The sequence below is a fragment of the Engystomops pustulosus genome, chromosome 1 (genome assembly GCF_040894005.1).
Source record: "Engystomops pustulosus chromosome 1, aEngPut4.maternal, whole genome shotgun sequence".
Lineage (NCBI taxonomy): Eukaryota > Metazoa > Chordata > Amphibia > Anura > Leptodactylidae > Engystomops > Engystomops pustulosus.
In genome coordinates, this window is record NC_092411.1 from 241,049,287 (window position 1) to 241,074,196 (window position 24,910).

Below are 24,910 nucleotides of genomic sequence, written 5' to 3' on the forward strand. Positions count from 1 at the left end.
GGGTGGTTAACTGGATCAGGTATGGTCCGTCAAATCTGGGATCCAATGCCTTCCGAACGTGTCTCTTTATGCACACCCAATCACCTGGTTGCAATGAGTGCCCGCCTTCCACTGAGTCAGGATCTGGAATAGAATCAAAGACCCGTTTATGCAGACATGTCAGGTGTTTCTGAAGTGCCCCTACATATGCAGTTAAATCGGAGTGTTTCAATTGTGCCTGCTGAGGAAAATATAACCCTGTCCTTGGTGCCTGTCCGAACAAAATCTCATAGGGACTTAATCCCTCCTTTCCACGAGGAGTTGTTCGTACAGAATACAAGGCCAAGGGGAGACACTCTACCCATGATTTCCCAGTTTCTCTCATTGCTTTTTGAATTTTTAACTTGATGGTTCCATTAAGTCTTTCCACCTTCCCACTACTTTGTGGCCTGTAGGGAGTGTGGAAAGCCTGATCTATCCCCAGGGCTTTTAAAACTTCTTGTAGCACCTCTCCTGTAAAGTGGGTACCTCTATCACTCTCAATAGTTTCTGGCACACCGTATCTGCAGACAACTTCTGAGAGGATTTTCTTTGCTGTATTTTTGGCAGTTGCCCTAGCAACTGGCCAAGCCTCTGGCCACCCTGAAAAGAGATCTACACAGACCAAAACATCCTCATACTTACCCACCCTTGGCAGTTGAATGTAATCAATTTGCAGTCGCTGAAATGGATAAGCTGCTCTAACCATATGCCTTTTTGCAACACGCACAGTTTTGCCAGGATTATGGCAGGCACATATCATACAGCCTTGCACAAATCTGGCGGCAGCATTGCTGAATCCCGGGGCCACCCACCATTTTGCCACTGTCTCACACATTCCCTCTCTGGACACATGTGTCCCTCCATGTACCAACTGAGCCATCATAGGAAACAAGGTTCTAGGCAGGCACCACTTTCTTCCTGATTGCCAAATTCCATCCTCTGGTGCTGCTCCTAAGGCTTCCCACTGTTTCTTTTCAGATTGCGGGGCCTGTTTCTGAAACTTTTCCAGCACTTCCAAATCTACAGGGCCCTTATCCTCAACAATTATGTTAAGGACCTCTTTTTGTGGGAGAGGGAGTAGGGCTGCAGCCTTAGCTGCCTCATCAGCCATTCTATTTCCCTTAGCCTCAGGAGTGTTTTCTCTAGTGTGTGCCTGTACCTTGATAATACCTACCTTCGAGGGAAGTGTCAGAGCCTCAAACAGTTCTTTCACACTTTCGGCATTCTTAATAGGTTTCCCCGTGGACCCAACAAAGTCCCTGCTCCTCCAGATAGGGCCATAATCTATCGCAATACCAAAGGCATAACGTGAATCTGTATAAATGTTAGCAGTTTTACCTTTTGCCAGCTTACATGCCTCAGTGAGTGCCTTCAACTCCGCCTCTTGCGCTGACATAGAGGGCGGGAGTGGTTCTTTCTTTATTACCTCTGTCAGGGTGGTAATTGCATATCCAGTCTTGTAGACCCCATCATGGTGGTATCTGGAACCATCTACAAAAAACTCAAAATCTGGGTTAGGCAATGGATCTTCAGTTACATTCTCAAGTGTCCGTGTCTCTATTTGCATCAATTCAGCACAATCATGTTGTTCCCCTGAGTACTGTGGGATCATATGCTCAGGAAATTTGTCCTCCCACAGAAAGGGGCCTTCCTTGTCTGACTCTGCCTGTACTCTTTCCCATTCTTTGTCAAACTTCTGCCACTGCTCATGTAGCTGTATAACCTCTTCCTCCTTTGTTGAAGCCTGAGGAAGTAATGTAGCAGGGTTCAACACAGTACAGCGTTTAATGGTAAGATTGGAAGGTGTAAGAAGGCTTGTTTCATACTTAGTGAGACGAGAGGCTGACATGTGTTTTGTATGGGTCTGATTAAGTATCTCACTGACTGCATGTGGTACCATCAGGACCAGGTGATAATCAAGAACAATATCTGTAGCCTTGTCCTTTAACAAAGCAGTTGCTGCTATCGCCCTGATACATGAAGGGGACCCCCTCATGACAGGATCAAGTCTCCCCGAGTAGTATGCCACTGGTCGATGTTTCCCACCATGCAACTGGGTAAGAACACCCTGAGCATGTCCAGCAGACTCATGACAAAATAAGAAAAATGGTTTATTGTAATTTGGGAGGCCTAAAGCTGGTGCTGACACAATAGCTTCCTTAAGCTGTGTTATGGCATCCTCATCCTCAGGGGTAAGCATAAAAGGCTGGCGACTAAGAGCATCATATAGAGGCTGCATCAATGTGGATGCAGAAGGGATCCACTCTCTACAGTACCCCACAAGACCCAGGAAGGTTCTCAGTTGTTTAGCATTTTTGGGTAAAGGGGAAGAAAGTATGGTATCCCTGCGATCCTGTGACAAATGCTTTTTCCCCTGGGTGATGCAATGGCCAAGAAATACAACTTTACTTGAACAGAACTGAAGCTTGTCCTTTGAAGCCTTGCAACCATTGTGGGCCAAATAGCACATAAGGGAGATGGAGTCTCCCCTGCAAGCATCAGCTGTTTCACAGCAAAGTAGTAAATCATCAACATACTGAAGCAGGACAGTGGTGTCATGTTTAGGAGCCCACCCTTGGAGGACTTGATGCAAAGCCTGATTATACTGATTAGGGGAATTCTTTCCTCCTTGTGGAAGACATGTCCAACAAAGCTGCTCAAAATTGTGTGTAAAGGAAAAAAGCAGCTGACTCTCCTCATCTAGTGGTACTGAGAAGAAAGCATTGGCTAAATCAATCACAGTAAACCAGACTGCTGTGTGTGGAATTTGAGAAAGCAAGGTATGAGGATTTGGGACAACTGGAGTGTCGGCTTCTGTTATGTCATTTAGGGCCCTGAGGTCATGAACCATCCTATATGTTACAGGTTGACCTTTGACCGTCTTTTTCTTAACTGGGAACAGAGGTGTGTTATATGGGGAAACACATTTACGCAAGACCCCTGCCTTCAAATACTGCTGAATCTGAATGTCTAAACTTTGCATTTGTGGCAAACTGAGGGGGTATTGTTTCAACTTTGGCTTAGCACTCCCAGGCAGCACTTTTACTTTAACAGGAGTCACTGGCATTCTACCGACATCCATCCTGTCAACTGCCCAGAAGGATGTAGGCACTTCAGCCAATAATTCACTGTCCACAGTTTCCTCATCATGGTGCAAACCACCAAAAAGAACTGCACACATTGAATTTAGAATATCATCACTAAGTGGGCTGCTAACTGTAATCTGTCCATCTGAGCCATACTGAATAACTGCCTGTATGGCTGAGAGGACATCCGCTCCCAGTAAGTTGACAGGACAGGTGTCTGAGACCAAAAACTGTGTCACTAACTGCTGCGTGTCATGTAGTGTCACTGTGATTGGTTTAGTCTCCTGCAAGGTAACCGTAGTGCCTGAGAGACCTGTTCCAGGCATCTTAGTAGAAGTCATGAATTCAGGTGGAACTATCCCTGATGATAATATGGAACGGCTCGCCCCAGTATCCACTATACAGTTAATGTGCCTCCCCCAGGGCATGGTAACATCAATCATAGCAGATGGACCTGTCTCATTGGGTACCTGTAGGGCGGCTATAGGGATAGAGGGGGATAAGGGGCTGCCTATTTCCTATTGCAGGGGAGGGGTCTTTTCAGCCCCCTGCCTATCAAATCTCTGGGAATCGGGTAATGGGGGTTCAGGACAATTTGCTTTAAAATGCCCTTTCTTCCCACAGTTGAAACAAACTCCCCGTCTATATAAACTCCTTCTCCTTTTCTGTGATTGACCCTCATCCTGTTCCCTCACTAACATGACCATATTCATTGGTTGCTTTTACTTTTTCTGTTGCTGTTCCTCAATCCCTTTAACCACTAAAAGTGTCTGGTTAACATCAGTCTCAAAACATTCTGGTCTAAGTTTTAGTAGTTCTTCCTTTAATGTACTTCGTAACCCATGAATGAAACAAGTCCTAAATAGCCCCTTGTCTCTGGGTAAATCTAAGTCATGACCTTGATCAGTGAAGGCCATCTGTAATCTAGTAAAAAAGTTGTGGGTTGTTTCATCAGAATCTTGCTTAACATTCTGAACACTCAATCTTTTTATTTACCCATCTTTGGAGTACATTTAGAAACTCTTGACCTGAAAACTCATCATCTATCACTGTCCCTTCCTGCTCTTCCTTAAATTGTTCAATCTGCCTAAGGAAGGGAGTGCCTCTAGCTGCAGATATAAGACCAGACAGATCTGCCCAAGTGCATTTGAAAGTAGCGCACAAGGTATGTAATTTCCGAAAAAAGCCCATAGGGTCTTTGCTAGGATCTGGGAGTGATCCTGCAATGGTAATTTGTTCAGAAGGGGACCATGGACGAAACCAAGTAGTTTGGGAAGTAGCCCCCTGTGGACCCATTGTAGTTTGTATAACCACTGGGTATCCAGTGACTGGAGTCACTGGTACAGAAGATTCTAGGGCAGATACAACATTCCCACTAATTTCTCCTGATCTGTTCCCTATTTGCTGTAACATGTGTCCAAACCCACATTGTACACAATGGTGATCAAATCTCAAGTACTTAACTTGATAACAACCCCTACATCTGCCTATTTTTAAGGCTGTCCTTCTATGTGGTGTATCTATATAAGGAGGTGGAAGGGACACAGGGGTCACAGAGGTTGCAGTATCACTAACGCTATCTAGGGTTATCATACTAGGCTGACTCATAGGTATTTCAGGATACAGGTTAGGTGTGGGAGCAGATGGAATTTGAGATGTAATAGGAGCTGGAGTAAGGGGGGGTGAGGGTAGTGAACTAGAGACCTCCACTTGCTGGGGGGTTGGAGCTAGGTGTACCATCTGTCTCCCAACAATCCCAGCAGCTGTGTGTTCCTCATCTTCTTGGAGATTATAATAGAACACTTGCTGACCTTTCGTCTCAACTAGTCTCTCTGTATACCCAATTTCCTGAACTTGCTTACAAACTTTAACCCACGCTTCTACCTGATCTCTCACTCCATGCTTTTCTATCCAGGGGCCTTCTGTCCTAAGAAAATCCTCCCAAAGTTTTAAGCTCAGGCATCCATTTGGAGGCATCTGAGCCTTTTTGGTTATTTTTACTAAATCTTTAACTGCCTTCTCCCCACATTGTCTAATAACTATTTCTGCTGCCGTAGCTCCCCACTCTCCTGTGGTCTTTCCTGCATTAGCTTTAGACCCCGATATTCCCATACTACCAGTCCGCACCTGACCTTACAGGCGCAACTACAGTAATTAAACAAAAGAAGTGGATCAGACTTCTGATATCGCAGGCCGTAACGTGATCCCTCACCTGAAAAAATCAGTAACTATCACCGGGTGTAGCGAAACCAATCTGCACCCTACCTTCACAGCCAACCTGATTTCCACCGGATCAAGCGTCTAGCATCAACTTGTATACCGCAGCTGGTTAAACTACCACCAGAATCTGCTAGGCTCCATGCAGAATGGCCTTAAACAACATCAATGAGTTACTTAACAAATGTAGGATTACTCAACTTTATATTTCTAAACTAGAATGGCCCCTAGATACTTTCCTAATTACTACTCAAAGCTAGTTCTTAACAACCTGTATCACTTTCACAATTTCACACAAAGTCTCTTTCCCCCGGCTGGGCGAGCCTCACATGGGTCACGGTCCAGATACCGCGAGGGAACTAACCCGACTCATGGGGCAGAAAACCTGTGTCTTTTCCCTTTACTCTCAACACAGGGGAAGAGAGACTATCAACAGGTTTCTGTCACTTCTACAAGGATCAACTTGCCTTCTGATCTCAACACACATGAAAAGTCACTAGACTCACTGCGCCCGAACGTACTGCATGGAAGTGAGTAAAGAATCTTTTCAGGGGTGTGTTTCTTGAGATCACAATTCAAGCGCTCCCTTATCTCAATCACACGTCACTCACTCACTCATGTAGTCAGCTTTCCTAGTAGTTATACATACACACAAACCCACAGACAATGGAGTTCAATAATCCCACAAAATCAGCAAGAAAACAATACCTGGACAGTAGCTAATACAAGGGGGAAAGGCACAGTAAGAATCAATGGTCTTACTCACCGGTGTAGTTGTGCGATTCCCTGTTGTCCTGTTAACCACTGTCCTCCGTGGATTGTTGCCTTGGATTGTTGAGATCGCGGACGGGCCCCCAAGAAATGTTACTGCAATTATTTTGGTATCCTTACAGTTAGGATAATTATCATTGTCTGTGGGCACCAAATTAAAGTTATATCCTCTCTTAAAGGGGACAGCAGAGAGAGTGACCGGCCGGGAAGAGACACAAGAAGCACACACGTAGCAGGTGTTCAAAAGGGTCTCTTAGCCCTGTCTTTCAGACTTCTTTATTTATAGGAATCTCATGGTTTCTCCCCCTAACAGGCTAAGTGTAGCATTCCACACACATTCCCTTGTTTGTCTAGCAAAATGTGTTAAAGCAAGGTAGGAATGTCCGAGCCAGTAGCTGTATCTCACAGTGACAACACATGTCTATTTACATCTGAAGGTCACTGGACAACTGCTGAAGTAGTATAATTGGCAATATTGTATTCACAATTAATAATTTGCTTTCACATGTGTAATCCACAAAATATACTGGCAAACTTTTATAATTTACCAATATTATTTCAGCGCTTCTTGCGCATCTGTTTCCATTCCCCTCACCCGCCATATCCTAAACTTATAAGAACGCTATTACACTTGATCTTATACAAAAGGTTCTTAGAAGTGCTGTTTGGGGAGTAGCCTAGAGACAGGGGCTTGGATTGGCGAAAGCTCGCCTGGCAGCGGCGCGCCAGCTCCATGCCAAGATCCAACTAACATAGTTTTAACTGCAGCACCTTTAATCTACTACTAGTTCACTGCCTCCATACATGGTCCCCTTATCAAACGAGCTGTGTCAGGCAGAATTTTGGGTTGTTTTCTTGGCTTCCATGTTAACTTTGTCGCCACCCTGCTGTGTAATCCACAAAATATACTGGCAAACTTTTATCATGTACCGATATTATTTGAGCGCTTCTTGCTCACCTCCTTTGGTTCCTCTCTGCCACCCATTGGTTTGAAGCCTGAGTCCATTTAGGGTATGTCGCCATGCCACTCTCTAGTCTGCCGCTGCTGCCACTGCCTCTGCATGAAGTCCCCTATAGTGTCAGGGTCAATTATTGGATGTTTTAGATGCTATCTAGCTTCATTCTGTCACTCTGTCATGGCCATGCTGTTGCCCATAATTTTGGCATAATGGTGCGATTAAGCAGCCTCAGAGGCATCCATGCATGCTGCCCCTGCTGTTTCCTGTCCATTTCCGTGGTGTTTCCATCCTTTTCTGAGGTTCCCAGGTGTTTGGCCAAGCTTCCCTGTGCAGAGCCTTGGTCCCCTTGAAAAATGCTCGAGTCTCCCATTGACTTCAATGGGGCTCGTTATTCGAGACGAGCACTCGAGCATCGGGAAAAGTTTGTCTCGAATAACGAGTACCCGAGCATTTTAGTGCTCGCTCATCTCTATTGAGAACCACTGGTGTAGAGCAAGGAAATGCAATGCACTACAGACAGTGTAGAGACCAGAAGGTTGGAGGATCGGTCAGTTGAGATTGGCTACTTTATATCTATGCAGCCATACGGGCATTGTAAAACCATTTTATGAATATTAATTCCATCCTTAGTTTACCTCTTACAAAGCCAAAGTGACAGAAGGTGCAATTTTGGTAGACCCTTGATTCCCATAGTGAAACTTTCTTGATTCTTAATGAAGAGCATAGACCAAGTAAGATATAGTAAAGTTTTTATGACTAACAGAAATGAAATGTGAAGGCTATTTAATCTATGAAAAAGGGCTGTAGTTTGGATGCTTGAGGAGGTCCAAGATTAGCAAGTCATAGTTATGGAAAATAGGCAGTCCCTGGGTTACATACAAGATAGGGTCTGTGGTTAAGTTGAATTTGTATGTAAGTCGGAAATGTATATTTTATCACAGTAATCCCAGACAGAACTTTTTTGGTCTCTGTGACAATTGGATTTTAAAAATGTTGGGTTGTCATAAGAATCAGGATTAACACTAAAGCTTCATTACAGAGACCTGTGATAACTGTTATAGCTGATCATTGTAGCCTAGGACTAAAGTACAATAAATTACCAAAATCCATTTGTAACTAGGGGTCGTATGTAAGTCGAGTGTTATTAAGTAGGGGACCGCCTGTAGTTTTCTATGATATGAAAGCAAATTTATACAATTAGATTTAGCATTTTGATAAGATATGTCAAATGAAAGGTTCAGCTCTGCTATAGTACGACATCATATATTATTTTGTAACAGATATTCATCTTTAGTCTAGAAAATGCAAACAAGGTTCCAATTTCATGCTGTTTGAGCTGCATTTAACCTGCTTAATTGATAGCAATAAGTAGAATATTCAACATTTAACCTGTCACCCCAGACGTTATTCATTCACACAGCACTAAAAGTTCTAATGTAAAAAAAAAATCTATATTTTGCTTGTATTTTATTATACTTCTGAGAAAACTCAGCACAGCTGCTATTATGAGATCTAAACCAGAAAAAACCACACATTTTGCAAAGTGAAAAGATTGGAGCGAGCTGTATCCACGAGTCACACTTCACTAGTTGTATTACTTTTGATTTCAATGCCTGCAAAGAAACACTTTAGGGTACACATGATGTTGAAAGATGTTTCACATTATAATTGAATCAAGCTGGGGAACTACTTGTGAACTTACCAAATGTTCTTTCCTCCTGACATTGTTTGAATTTTCATTTGTGCCACCCACAGACTAGGCTTTTCAACATTGTCAAAAAAGAATACAAATGTTAGAGGCAGATCCATAAAATTAATTGGCAGAAAGCCCTTTTCTAAAAGCCCACTTTATTTTCTACTAGGAAAGTTGACCATGGTACATCAAGCTAAATATATACATAAACAGCGCATTTTTTGCATAATATGAATATTTGACTTCTCCTTTATTTAACTTTATTTCTGTTGCCTGAATTGTAATTTTAGATAAAGTGGTAATTGTGAATGTTAATGGGCACAGAACACAGAGATGTCCTTCATCTGACCCAACACCATTTACCATGTATCTTGGGTCATTAGATTAATAACAACAATAATTTGCATTTAAATTGGTTTTCGATGGAAATAAAGTAAACGCAGTGTCCACTGTCAGACATGGATATGCAATGCCTATTGGCCATAAAAATAGAAAAGGAAAACTATGAAATCAGCAGGACTTTTGTTTATTTTCTAAGACAAATGCAGCTATTCATAAATAGTTTATGTTGAATAAACAGTTTTGTAAATAATAGCCATTTCTTTAGCGCAGTCTTTTTGACTTATGGAGTGTTAAAATGATTTTTTTTAAAATAGAAAGGATACGTGATTCAAAAACTAATATTTGTAAATCTTATCGTAAAAAGTAGCTGTCATGCATATGTGCCCTATATAATAATATTAAAGATAGCATTGCATATTAATACCATATTAATAATTATAAATGTAATTATCTCTAGTACCCCAACTATGCAGTTACTTGCCCGTTTAGGTGCACATTTTTCTGTTTTGCCGGACATAATGCAACCGTGCCAAAAAACTGGCGCAGATACTTTATAAATACATGTGCAAGAAGTTTGCATGTTCTTTTCAGTGCAAAGTCAGACAGAAAACTGGCGCAAATGATTTAATAAATGTGGCCCATTAACTTGATTTCCTACCTAACAAAAGTTCTGTCTACTTTTCACAATACATTTAAGCATAACAAAAGGTACTGCAGGGCTTTAAAGAGGACCTTTCACTACCTCACTTATATAGAGATTATGATACAATTCTGCAGGGGCTGCTACACAGATTCACTGGCACTTTGAATTTTCCTTCTAGCCCCCACGGTTGCGGAGTTATTAGTCCCGAGATCTGACCATTATAATTTGTGTTTGGTCAGAGAGGAGGAGCTGGAGATGGGGCTAGAGGCATATGCATTGCAATTCCGGTTACATGGCATTTGCTTCTGCCTTTGTGGCGTTTGTCTCACATTTACATTGAGTTTATGCATACGCACCATTTGTGGCACGTTTACGCTTATGCAGTGCTTGAAATGCGTTTACACATACGTACATTTTCCATTTAAACTTCGAAAATCTACGGATGCGTAAACGCACCTCAAGCACTGCATAAGTGTATATGTAAACGCTGCAAAAGAGTAAAAGCGGTGCAAAAGCCACATAAACATAAATGCTATGCAAACGGGCTGTAGGTATAAATGTGCTGCAAATGCTGCGTAAGCGTGCCGCAAATGTAGCAAAGTGTAAATGTGACACAAACACAGTGTAGCTTTACTATGATGAAAACGGCACATGAACAGAACTGTGATGCAAGTTTGCATGCGGTGTAACGCATGCGGTGCGTAAATGTGACATAAATGTCGTGTGAGCGCAATCATAACGCAATGCCTCTTAAGCGTAAAAATGCTGCAAACATGACGGCGTCTAAGTGTAACGCAAATGGCGTGTAAGTGTAACCGTGCTGGTGCGTAAGCATAATGTGATGCAAACGCCACGTAAGCACAAACGTAGCTAAAGCACAAACACTGCGCAATAGTAAAAGTGTCGCGATCACTGCATAATCAGAAACGTAGAGCAAACTGCGCGATAGTGTAACCATGATGCAAGCGCCATGTAACCCTGGCGTAAGCGCCACGTAAGCGTAATCGTGATGCAAGTGCTGCTTAAGTGTAAACTTGCCGCAAGCGGTGTGTAAGCGGAACTGTGACACACGCCACGTAAGTGGAACCGTGCCGCAAAAGGCGCATAAGTGAAACCTTGATGCAAGTGCTGCGTAAATATAAATGACACGCAAACACAGCAGAAGAGTAAACATGACGCGAAAGCAAACACATGTCAACTTAAGTGTAACTGTGACGCCAACGCCGGTTAAGCATAACCGTGACAGAAACGGCACACGGTTATGCAAACATTGCATAACCGTGGTGCAAACAGCGCATAAATGTAACCGTGACACAAACGCCACCACCAGCGAATCTGGTGAAACGTGATTCTTTATATGCAATGTCAACAGAATATTAGTGGAATATGTGTGAACACAGCTTTTAGATGAACATAGAAAAAAACTCACATTCATAAAAGCTCTCTGACATTGCCTGCCTCTAATTGGACAGTATGAGAGAAGATTAGCATAACACACGCCTCCAGCCCCAGCTCCTCCTCTCTGACCAAACACAGATTACAATGGTCAGAAGCTTTGAAAGTTATCTCCGCAACCGAAGGGGCTAGAAGGAAAATTCAAAGTCCCCCTGAATCTGTGTAACAGCCCCTATGGGGTGGTATGCTAATCTACATATGTGCGAAGTGGTTATAGGTCCTCTTTGAAGGCTCAGTTCACACATTAGTAGTCTACAGATATACACACTCATACACTATAGGCAAAAGATTAACTGTATGGCAAAGGTTTTTTTTATATGTGTTAGATCCCCAGCCTAAAGTGGCCAGTCAAGCATTAAATGGTACCCATTACAAGCAACTTTAACCAGCCACTATTTAACCCCAACAGAAATTTATTGAAGAGAAGGCAAAGGCACAACAATAGAGGTCACATTTCAGATAATATTTATTTTAGCATAATAATAATAATTGATAATAATAATGTTTATGCATATGGCATCCTCAAATTACATACAAATATAATTTTAAATTACATAGTGCAAACAGTCATATGAAACAATAGGAGTGATGGACCTGTTCACAAGAGCTCACAGTCTATGAGGATGAGGGGGTGACACAAGAGCTTACAGTCTATGCGGATTGTTAATGCTATAGTGTGTATGGGTTTATCAATTTACAAAGCAGTGGGGGCAATATACTGAGCCCTGCACATCACAATCCTGTCACTAAGATTTTGTAAAACTTTTTGAAGTTTTTTGAAGTACCTTCTGCTAGTGTGCCTTTATGTATCTTTACTTTCCATATGTTTTGTGCGACATTTGTCTAATTTTTTCATGACTTTTCTGGTGCAAATCTGCACCTGGTTGTAGGCAGGTGCAGACATGGATTGTGTTCACGATTACAGTCCAGCTGCACAGTTACTTGCCACACAAAGGCATTTCACTGCGTATGGCAGGACATGGAGTGTTTAGACATGAAAATTAGAATTAGTTCACATGCTTTAAATGTTTGAAATTTTGCACATAAACCTGCTGCACACTAAGGGGCAGATTTACTTACCCGGGCCATTCGCGATCCAGCAACGCGTTCTCTACGGTGGATTCGGGTCCGGCCGGGATTCACTAAGGCAGTTCCTCCGACGTCCACCAGGTGTCGCTGCTGCACTGAAGTCCACCGAGGCCCGCCGGAATGCACTGAAGTTCACCGGCCTATTCCTGGTGAAAGTAAGCGCGAGTCCCGTGACACTTTTTTTAAAAAAATGCGGCGGCTTTTCTGAATCCGTCGGGTTTTCGTTCGGCCACGCCCCCGATTTCCGTCGCATGCATGCCAGCGCTGATGCGCTACAATCCGATTGCGTGCGCCAAAATCCCAGGGCAATACAGGGAAAATCGGCGCAAATCGGAAATATTCGGGTAACACGTCGGGAAACCGCAAATCGGGCCCTTAGTAAATGACCCCCAAATGTTTGGGCTGCTCCTATTTTTTTTATTTAAACTTTATTGCACAGTTTATTGAAATGTATTGGTTACTTGTACATTCAGCTTGTTTAAATAATTTGTTTTGTGGCCCAATTACATATGTTTAAGTCAATTGTGATTTCTAGGTTTAGTAATTTTAGGGTTGTAGTTAAATGTGGCGTTTGTGATGCATTTTCTTCACTGCTGAAAAATTAAGCAGCTGTAATAACATTTTCACAGCTGCTTACACTTCCAGCAATGTAGAAAAATGCTCTCAATAAACTTGTTTTGCAATGCGTTTAAAAAAGCATTTGTAAACGTCACATGTGTGACCTCATCCTCATATCTTGCCATCTCCCTGGAGTTGGGCTGGAGTTCTTAAAAATGCAATATACAAAATTTAGAGTAGTTGACCACTCCTATACATAACCCACTCACTCACACATACATAGCTTGTGTCCATGTGGATCAGAAACTCTGGTTAGATCAACTTGCTCTTTGCTGTAATGTGCTTTAAGAGAACAACCCCTCTAAGGTTATAATATGACTTAAGTCTGGTCTAATTTTGCTCTGAAAAAATACCATCAGTCTTGTTCAGCAGTCCTGTTTGGTACCGGTTAAACTTATTGCTTTGATGTTTAATACAAAACACATCATTTTTCCAAGATTACAGATGTTCAGTAAAACAATATCAGGTTCAGGGATTTGATGAACTTTTCAGATATTATACTGCAGTTACATAGTTCAAAATCATCAGTAAATAATGAGGGTATTATTGTAATCTACATGCAAACTATTGCTATGATAGAATCTGCAAGATAACATACACACTCTGCATCTTTATGGCCAAAGTAAGCTGTGACTTATAATGCCAAATGTCCTGTAAGTTGGTCAATTATTATGAGAATGGCTTTACAAAAATATCTCGGATGAATATTTAATTTGGTTAATTTATTGAATTTGTTATCAACCGTAAACATATTTGTTTCTTATTAGTAAATAAAGTTGAAGTGGTATTCAGAATTAATATGTTTGTAATCAGTTTATGCGGTTGAAGCCTGGATTTCAAGTATTCTGGTGCTTGAAGCACTTATCCAAAGTAAGTAATAATGACAACCAAATTAAAATTCAATTTAAGAGGCCTTAGAGAGGTTAATTTTCAAGTAAGTAGAAGGTAAATGAATGTTGCATGTGTATGTGTATGGTTTATTAATGAATAATTACGATGGTTACAAGAATGAAGATAATGCTTCCATGGTAAATATTACCTAAAATAATGATAATATATCTGAACATTTTAAAGAAAACCTACCGCTAAAGATCTACCTATTAAGGTACATCTGGTGGTAGGTGCATCTAACGTATGTAAGGATAGCCTTTTTTAGTACTAATCCTTTACTCCCATTTTCTAATCTTTAATAAAGGTAATATGCAAATTTTCTAAAGAGGCTACTGGGGTAAGGAGTAGCTGGAGCTGAGCTACTGAACTCCCCAGTAACCTCTTTGATCTTCCTACCAAGACATCTTCAGCTACAAGGAGCTGCGTGCGAAGCCGGATTTCTGTACATGCACAGAATATTGGCCATCAGCTGCGCGATCTTGGCACCAAAGCCGGAGCTAGTGTGCATGCGCAGAGCTCTGGCTTCACGGATGAGTTTAACCGGTTAAGGACCTTTTTTGTTTTTTCCATTTCATTTTTCAATCTATAACTTTTTAATTTTTACACATAAAGAGCTCTGTGATGGCTTGTTTGCTGCGTAACGAATTGCACTTCATAGTGATGGTATTGAATATTCCATGTCGTTTACTGGAAAGCAGGAAAATAATGCCAAATGCAGTCAAAATGGTGAAAAAAGGCATATGCACCTTTTTCTTGTGGGTTTGGATTTTACGGATTTCACTGTGCGCCCCAAATGACATGTCTACTTTATTATTTGGGTCAGTACAATTACGGGGATACCAAATTTGTATAGGTTTTATAATGTTTTCATACATTTACAAAAATTAAAACCTCCTGTACAATTTTTTTTACTTATTTTGCCATTTCTGGCGCTAATAACCTTTTTATACTTTGTTGTACAGAGCTGTGGGGGGTGTCATTTTTGCGACTTTTGATGATGTTTTCAATTATATAATTTTTAGGCCTGTACAACCTTTTAATCACTTTTTATAGATTTTTTTAGATTTTTCAAAATGGCAAAAAAGTGCCATTTTTGAATTTGGGCTGTATTTTCCTTTACAGGGTTAAATGCAGTGAAAAAATGTTATTATATTTTTATAGATCGAGCATTTTCAGATGCGGTGATACATAATCTGGTTATGTTAAACTTTTTTTTATTTTTCAGACTCCCTAGGGTACTTTAACCCTAGGTCGTCTGATCGATCCTATCATATAGTGCCAAACTACAGTATGGCAGTATATGGGGATTTTCCTCCTCATTCATTACTATGTGCTGGTAGCACATTGTAATGAAAGGGTTAAAACAAGAACGCCTCGAAGATGACGTCATGGGGAGCTTTGCTAGCAGCGATCACCGGGATAACACCCGTGATTGGCGTTACCGCAAAGCCTGACAAATCGAAACTGACAAACGAAAGTGCAATCTCCAACCCTTAGTAAATGAGCCCCATTGACAAATGTTGTCTGATCTTTGGGTGAGATTCTGTATACCTTGCAATTTATTGATTTATATCTTATATGTTGAGAAGTTATGGATTTGGTGGCATCAGTGTTCATGTTCAGAGAGAGCTGTCAATCACTGATAGGACCACCTTCTTGAGTTTTTAGAAAGGAAAGAAAACTGAAATAAGTAGATAAATTATATAATATATAAATTGAACAAAACAGTTTCCAAAATACTTTCATTGTGCCAAATACTTTGCCATAATTTGCAATGTTTGGTAATAGGGTATCCTTGTGGTATAGAACTCTGGAGGAGTTAGTGTTTGCATATCTGTCCAGCTACGTCTATGTAAATATTTGCTGTCCTATTGTTTAAACTTATTGCTAATACTAATAGTACTTTTGTTATCCAATCAAATCCTGCTAATTATAACAATAATATTAATATTTCAACCTAGATGAGCTAAAATAAGGGAATACAAAAAAAATATTTTGGAGATGAATTATCAGAAATATTTCTAAATTTTATGCTTGCTACACACTCACTAAAGCAAGTGGTAAAGGTAACAATAGTAATAACAATGACACCGCTAAATAATTCTAGGTATAGCATCAAATTCTAGACTTTACAATTCTTTGCATAATATACTGTAATTCAATGGCATTATGTGATCATTTCCCCAAACCTTTGTATTATCCATATACAGTTCAAGTGCGGTCATTACTAATTATTATACTTGGCTTAGTGTTTTCCTATAACATTGGCAATTATTTATTAAAATATAAGTAGTTTATAAGGTGTTAAAGGGTCACTTCCCATGACATATGTGATATTGATTCTCTCTTTAATCTTATTCTGTTCAGGGAATTAATAATGATTATCTTACAGTAAAGGCTGTGTACGGTAATTGTATATTGTATATTGTATGAGTAATAATTAAAATGAAAAAAAAATATTTTTAAAGGGAAAACACCTTAGATTTTTGGAAACATTTTATTACCATCTTGCATTTTATCCCTGCCACCCTTGATGTCCTCGGACTCCTGTACCTGTCAATCAGCCTGTTCTGTAAATTCAGATTCAAAAAGTTATGGGCCCCAGAATAGGATTTTTTTTTTTTTGTACACAAGGTTTTCATTTTCTTTAAATCTATTAAAACCTATGTAAATTTGGTATCCACATGATCATACGAACCAAAGAATAAAAGAAAAGCGGTCATTTGGAACGCACATTGAAAATTGTAAGACCACAAGGAAAAGTTGCAAATGTTTTTTAATCAATTTCAGCACATATGGGATTTTTTTCTCACTTTCAAGTACATGCAATGCAATATTAAATGCTGACACTATGGAAGTACAATTTGTAATGCTGAAAACAAGCCTTTACACCACTCTGTAAATGGAAAAATAAAGTTTTGGATTTTTGAAGGTGGGTAGCCAAAAACTGACAGAAAAATACAAAAAAGAGTCTGGTTGCTAAGCGGTTAAGGGAAATCCACCCAAATATTCATATTGTTAATCCTATTATGAGTAAAAAAAATGTTCAAAAACACCTTTTGATTCCTAATATCACACTCAGAATTAGGGATTATAAACATAAGGCTCTATAAGATTCATGGCACATGAGTAACAGGGTGAAAAAGAAACACAACTCCTTATTATACTGAGATTTAAAGGCTGCAAATATTCCAATGGGAATTGTGGAAGGAAATGCAAACTACAGGCGGTCCCCTACTTAAGAACACCTGACTTACATACAACCCCTAGTTACAAACAGACCTCTGGATTTTGGTAATTTACTGTACTTTAGTCCTAGGCTACAATAATCAGCTATAACAGTTATCACAGGTGTCTGTAATTAAGATTTATTGTTAATCCGGGTTCTTATGACAATGCAACATTTTTAAAATCCAATTGTCACAGAGACCAAAAAACTTTTGACTGGGGTTACAATAATAAAGTATACAATTCCGACTTACATACAAACTCAACTTAAGAACAAACCTAAAGAACCTATCTTGTACGTAACCCGGGGACTGCCTGTAGTTCCCTACACTGTGTTGATTAGATGCAAAAAGATCAAAATAGCACTGTGCACATTTGGGAACCAATTCCTTTTGGTATACTGGTTGCGCTATTATACCACTCGGCTTCTTGTTAGTCATGCTTGATGAAAAAGGGGACTGGATTTCAAGGTAGCATTGAGTTAAAGTTTTCCTTATCTGACTTTTGGAAATGTATTTGTATATTTCCTTTAAGTATCCCTGTATGCTTGCAAAGTTGACCACTAAAGGTAAAATCTCTATAAGTAGTTTCTTTTCTGTGAGTCTCTCACTTAGCCAAACCAATTCTCTTCACTGTGCTGAGATGTAAAAACAAAAAGACAGTGCTGTCCACAGTTGGGCATCTGTTCCCTTTGGAATAGAAATACTGGCTTGGTATATCCCACATTGTGTCTTTAGGCTTCTTGTAAGTCATGCTTGATGTAAAGATGGTTGCCTTTTGCATTTTCCTCCACAGATCTTCAGTCACTGGACTTTAATAGGCTTTGCATAACAACGTTTTAAAATATGCTGGTAAAAAGTAAATTGTAGCATACTTATAATTATAATTATAACATACAGATTGTATACCAGATTGAATTTCACATCAAACAGTGACGAACACAGTGAAGAACACTGTGAACATAGTGAAGAACACATTGCCGATTTTTCCTTACATCTGCTAACTTATCAGAAGACATTAGTGCAGAAAGGTGTTCTTCACAATAGTATGTGAAGAACAATATGTGTGAAGAATCTTCACACATATTGTTCTTCACATACTATTATGAAGAACACCGTTCTGCACTCGTGTCTTCTGATAAGTTAGCAGATGTACGGAAACATCTGCAATGTGTTCTTCAGTGAACACGGGTCATTCTCCTTTTTGAAGTTCCACGAATATTCCATTGAATAAAAAAAAAAACAAGAAACAGGACTGACTTCCTTATTTCTCAATAAAATGACACATTTTATTGGTCCCCTTAGTCCCCTTGAAAAATGCTTGAGTCTCCCATTGACTTCAATGGTCTACGTTATTCGAAACGAGCACTCGAGCATCATGAAAAGTTCGACTCAAGTAACTTGCATCTCTAATTACAAGGCATTATTCAGGAATAATATTTTTCACTTGTAAAGAGGGATGAGCGGAATCAGTTAAGCTGGGGTCTAGCTGAGTTTGAACGGACCCAAACTTCAAAATACTGTTGGGGCCCAGGTTCCACCCATGATGGCTTCTGGAATTGATCATGGGTGTAAACTGTTTAAATTCTGCCAGAAAAGTTGCGGGCAGCATTCAAATCAATGGGGGTTTGTTGTTCCCAATAACATAATTGGGGATTGCCGATCCTCCCAAAAATGGATGCTTGCAAAGTTTGGTACAACTTTTTGAAACTTGTGCAAAGTGTATCAAAGTCACACAAAAAAGTTGTAAAGAATGGTGTAAAGAAATTAGTGTTTTTTGAAGGGACGGTGGATGTGATTTGAATTTGAGACACATTAGAAACTTAATGAAATGTCCCACCTGAGAAATGCACTAAAGCTAAGTCTGGTACACTTGGTACACTGTATAGCTACTATACCTCAAAAAGCCTCACCGCCAAAAAGGTGCAAATATTTTATACTATCAAGAATCCTAGTGCATCTCTTGATACATTTCACATTATATTCATTTTAGTGGTTAGTCATTAATAAGAAACATTACCAGTGTAAGTAAGTACAAAACCTTAACGACTCGGGATTTCCTGTGACGTCCATGAAAAATACAAAAAATAATGAAATTACTGGTTTAAACTAAACTTTATAATGTATTAGTTATTATGTATCATTTTATTTTATAATTATTATCATATTTAAAGGGGTATTCCCATCTATAAATTTAATTTAATTCATTTACCATATGTAAACATTTTTTCAATTGGATGTTATTAAAAAAATGTTCCCGTGTGAAGTTAATTTCTCATAGATGTTGCGGCGTTGTCCATTAAAAACCAGATAGCTTCCTCAGATACAACCATTTGGCAGCAGTGGCCAGACATGCGCTATTAAGTCCTGCCTGACCTCCTGGCTTCAGCATTTCTTGCCACAGGATGGATGTGGGACCTGCAGTAACCGCCAGACATTTCATATACAAAACCTTTTGTTTCTTTGTGCAATCACTCCAGCATGCAAACTCCAGCAATCCAGCAATCAAACCAGATAGCTTCCTCGGATGCAACCACCTCACATTTCGGCAGAAGTGGCCAGACATGCGCTATTGAGTCCTGCCTGACCACCTGGATTCAGCGTTCAGTATTACAGGACGGCTGTGGGACCTGCAGTAACTCCCGGACATTTCATATACAAAACCTTTTGTTTCTTTGTGCAATCACTCCAGCAGAGGTGGCCGTATCCAGGGACACAGTCTTGTTTCTAAGGGACCATATGACTACATTTATGAGAAATTATCTTCACCCAGGTTAATTTTTAATGACATCTAATAGAAGAAATGTTGATATATGGCAGATTAATGAATGTGGATGTAAGTGCCCAGACGAGAATACCCCTTTAATTATTCTAGCTCATTTCTAAATTGCACTGGAATCTGGACCTAAAATGTTGAAGATTTGATAAGATTTTCATTCTGAAAGTTTATTTTATTTACAAGAAATATTATCAGCAACTTTGTTACAAATGGGAAACCAATGCTGTAAAAATGGCATTTTACAGTAATAACAAACTATTAGCAACCAATGTGATTACAGTAATCAATGACAATAGACATTTTCCTCTAAAGCATTGGGATAATTGATTCATTTTAAACCAAAATGTTATAAATCGGCATTTTGTCTTCATATTATTCTAATATTTAGCATGTAAAAATTGCTGTGTTCTAAATTAATTAGGAGGAAAGTTAAACAGGCAAAATGTTATTTAAGTAAGTTACATTACATTTTGCAGTGTTTGAACAAGCAGACTGTGCCGACCAGGCGATTCGTACATATATAAGTGTTCTGTAATTGTGTATAAATAATTAATTCAAATTTAATTAGCAAGAAATACAATTATCCAAATTTTTATATTGTCCTAACAAACACTGATAATTTAAGATGACTAGTGAACATCATTCTCTTTATGATTGCCTTAATTATAACAGTATTATCATGTCACTACGGCTTTTTAACATAAATACATGCGTGATAGATGCAGACATAGGATAATGGAGGTGATGTAGTGTTTAACTGCACTTAATCAAGTATATAATCATTATATATGGAAAAATAAATGTAGGAAGGAAATTTCAAATGCACCATATCACACTGACTCCATAAAGGATTGAATATGTAAAGGTTCAAATAAAGGTTCTAATAATGTCACCAGTGGTTCTTTATAATTAAAGGTACTTTAACTCCTTCTATAATTAAAAGTCGTATGACTTGAAATGAGGAATTTCTTTGGATCCATTCTATCTGGTGTAATGCTGCTGTTGGTTTTATTAAGATGGAATAAATAAAGGATTTGTATTTTCAAACTTACACTTATCCCAGTGTATTTGCTGGTTTTTAGACATGTCATTGTGGGCGCACCGTGAAAGCTGTAGAATCCAAGCCCACAAAAAATGTCACAAATGCGTTTTTGCACCAATTTCACTGCACTTGGAATTTTTTTCCCGCTTCCCAGTACGCGGCATGGAATATTAAATACTGTCACTATGAAGTGCAATTTGTTATGCAGAAAACAAGCCATCTCACAGCTCTTTACATGGAAAAATAAAAACGTTATAGATTTTTGAAGGTGGGGAGTGAAAAATAAAGTAGCAAATGATGTTCTCCTCAAGTTTTGGGACATGAGACAGGCGCTGACTTACTCGGAAGCTTTTCCTTAAAAAAAGGCTTTTTTTATTTAAGCCATAAATGGCGATAAAACAATGAAAGGTTCTTACAATAAAAAATTGGAATAACGCGTTTCGCGCTAGGACTTAGCGCTTCCTCAGAGGACTGACTTGGACCAATTGACTTTCAGTCCAGAATATTTCTTGAAATCCTGCAACACTGCCATGAGCTCCTCCTTTATTTGCATGAGGAAACGCTTTTAAATATTTATTTTTTTCTAATGATAAATATAGGAGGTTTGATTGCAATTACAAATAGGAGAGGAGACAACCTTGCCTTGTTCCTCAGTATATCACAAAACTCTCTGTAACGTTGCTGCTAATCTGTAATCTAGCCTCAGGGTAAGCATATAAAAGCTGGGCCCACCTAATGAACCCTGGTCAAAAGCCAAATCTATCAAGAACATTCGATAGGTAGTCTGATTTGATGTTGACAGTGTGCTACCACTGCCCCAGGCCTGCAAAGACAAACTTGGTTTGCATTTGTACATAGACAATCACAACTATAATAATCATACTTTTTGGAGACTTCCGTTAAATGTATTTGCTTCCAGCAGAAATTAAATAAAGATCTTTTAAGATATTTTTAATGCAGCTTCTTACATTGCTGTATTTCTTTTTATGGCTAGAATTCCATCACATCGTAGTATTTTATAAGCAAACTATTTCACTATATCAAGTTTATTTTGTGGATGGCAACATAAAAAAAAAAATAATTTTTAGCCGTAATAGAGTTCATATCAGCATTTAAAAGCACTAGGAGATTAAAAGTAAATTCCCTGTGGCAAAAATGGCATCCTCACATCTTTTCAATATTTTAGAGAGTTTCATTTGTGCAAGTTGATTTAGATTTTTTTTTCTCTACTGGTAAACTGCCAGAGTCGTGACAAGGCTAAGGAAAAACCTCATCTAAATCCTTCCTTTCAAGTGTGCTTGTCTAATTTAATATCATTATAGCAAATTACCTTCAGCTTGAAATATAGCAAGTGAGGTGCAGATTTATTTATGTTGGTTGAACTTTATTGTCCAGAAAGCAATGTTTATAGTTCTTCTGTTGTAAACTTTAAATTTACTCACCTATTTACAGTTTTGTTAAACATGCCTTTACTGTGCTAGGCATGGACTAGTTTATTGGTTTCTATGATTAAAATTTGTGTTATCACTAAGGATGAGCAGATCCTATTAAGTTTGGGTCCGCTGTGAAAAAGTACAATTGCACCATATTAATATTGCATCATAGGATGGATTATGTGATGAAGCCAACACCTGGAGATGCTCTGGTAATGCCTCCCTCCAAACACATCTGCCTAATTAGCATAATCATAAAAATTACATTTATAAGGGATGTAGCAGACATATGTATTCTTATACCTACACTGCAGTGGTGATATATGTTTTTTTTTTTTTTGGGGGGGGGCAAAAGGTGTGACAGATTCCCTTTAATTGGTTTTAGGATTCACAGATCCAATAGTAGTTCAGGTTAAATTGGCAAGAAGTTACAACTTCACATTATTTCTTTTATGTCATATTTTATGTTTGCATCAGATTGCAAATGTTATATAATATATTTTAATTTAATGCAACTCCTCAAAGGTATGTTTGAAAGGTTTGAATCCTTTCCAGGTCTGAGTATCGGTCCTGAGCCAGTAAGCCCAAAATCTTTGTCAGCAACGATTGCCCATGTTATCTGTTTAAATGCAGCTGGCAAAGCTGCCAGTGGGATTTAGATGAATGTAGGGCGCGTGCCCCACATTAGTGGACATTTAAAAAGATAATGCCCATGATCAGTGCCAGCACCGATTGCAGATGTTATTAGTAGTGGGGTTAAGTCGGATCCTGACAAGAACTTCACTCAGTGTCCAGGTTTTGGGCACAAATTCGCATAGCTCAATACACACCCCAACATTTGGGTTCCAACCTGCTTAACATTAGTTATCATTCTTTCCTGTTGCCTAGGTCAAATAAAGTAACCTTTTTGCGACTGTGTGTGATACCTTTATCTAGCTAACTGAAATGTATAAAGGTGTAACAAGTAAGCTTTCAAGACGACTTAGGTCCCTTCATCAGTCATGATATAACCGGCTTTTTGAAGAGACACCGATTTTATACACAATGAACAGAGAAGTAATGTAACAAAATGTAAACAAAAGGAGCAACAAAAATAGCAATAAAAAAGTTGAGGCAAGACTTCCTTAATCAGATGACTTGGGCAGTGTGATGGTTTATTGCCTCCAAGTTAATGACTCCGAGTCTCTGACCCACTATCTCAGGATAACATTTATTACATGTTGAAGTGTAATAATCTCTTTGATAAATTGAGTTCTCTGTAAAGGGTGTCAAAGAGGGTAATACACTTGTATTCCGAAATTTGTCTTTCAATTGGTAACTGGAAATTGCCCTTTAATACTATAACCTCCATATCCAGGGTGTTACGACCAGGACTGCAGAAGTATTTGGCCATAGGTAGATGTTTTTGCTAATATTTTATTGCGTGGCAATGAGACCTCATCCAGGCTTTAAGTTTTTGTCCTGTCTCTCCAACATAAAGGCCGCGCACAGGACATTTTGTGCACATAAACAGTTAGATCACATTAGAAGTGGACCATGAGATGTCATATTCCTGCTGTGTGTTGGGGATCTGTATCTTGTCTGTGGTCAAAATCAGAGAACTCCTGACATTGCAGGGGAAAGTCTCTTTTTGTATGTTTGTTGGTAGGGAGCTCCTGATCAAAATATTCCTAAAGGTTTGGGGGTTAGAATTTCTTCAACTGGCTAACACGGTATAAAACTTTTTTTCTTATCATTCTTTAGGACAATATCCACATGGAGCCTTCACCACATGGCCATATTCCTTCCATTAGAGGTATATTATACTTTGTATATTCCTTCCATTAGAGGTACATTATACTTTGTATAACAAAATGCTTGCAAGTTGTACGAATATTAGTTTATTGACACCTTGTTATCATAGTATGATGGTTTAGCTCTAAATTTCAAATATTTATGAAAATACTGCATCTCTAAACACCCATTTTAATTGAAACTATTAAAATTCCATTAACTTGCATCAGTTATGTTTTAATTGAAATATTGGAAGTGAATGTAAACTCTGGTTTTTAGGATGCTGATTACTTTTTTTTTTAAGTCTTATCTAAAAGAAACAGTCATTGCCAATCACATGGCATTTGAAGACATCATTTAATGCGGTTTTGTTTTTAACAGTCTTGTTTTGTACTTTCTAGATGAAAAGGACTTTTTGATGGACAAGGAAGGTGTTACCATAAACAATCACTGATCGCTTATTATAATTACTTGTAGTTAAAATCTATTATTATTGTTTTGATTAAAATCAAAGGCTGTAATTTTTCTAATGTCCTAAGGCACTAATTAACAAAAACACACAGGATGAATGTATTCATGATAAAAAGCTAAACAAATGTTTAAATATGGAAGGAGTATGGTTATTTTCTACCTTGGTTGCTGTTTCTATTATTAATTCCAACATTAATAATAATAAATAATAATAATCTTTATTTATATAGCACCATCAAATTCCGTAGTGCTTTGCAAATCGTAGGGGACATGGACATATATAAGTATAATACTTCATTACAGAGAACAAACATTCATATGGAACAATAGAAGAGAGGGCCCTGCTCACAAGAGCTTACAGTCTATGAGGATGAGGGGGTGTCAATAGAGGTATAATGGG

The 24,910-nt window shown here is 38.8% G+C and overlaps 1 long non-coding RNA gene across 1 annotated transcript in view; it reads left to right on the forward strand.

Moving 5' to 3' along the window:
- The window catches only part of LOC140106698 (uncharacterized), a 41,596-nt gene extending 17,001 nt beyond the window's left edge, over positions 1-24,595 (forward strand). Inside the window, exons 2-3 of the long non-coding RNA XR_011850841.1 lie at positions 24,010-24,061; positions 24,441-24,595. This is a non-coding gene — a long non-coding RNA (uncharacterized lncRNA). The remainder of the gene's footprint in view (positions 1-24,009; positions 24,062-24,440) is intronic.
- Positions 24,596-24,910: the final 315 nt, after the last annotated feature.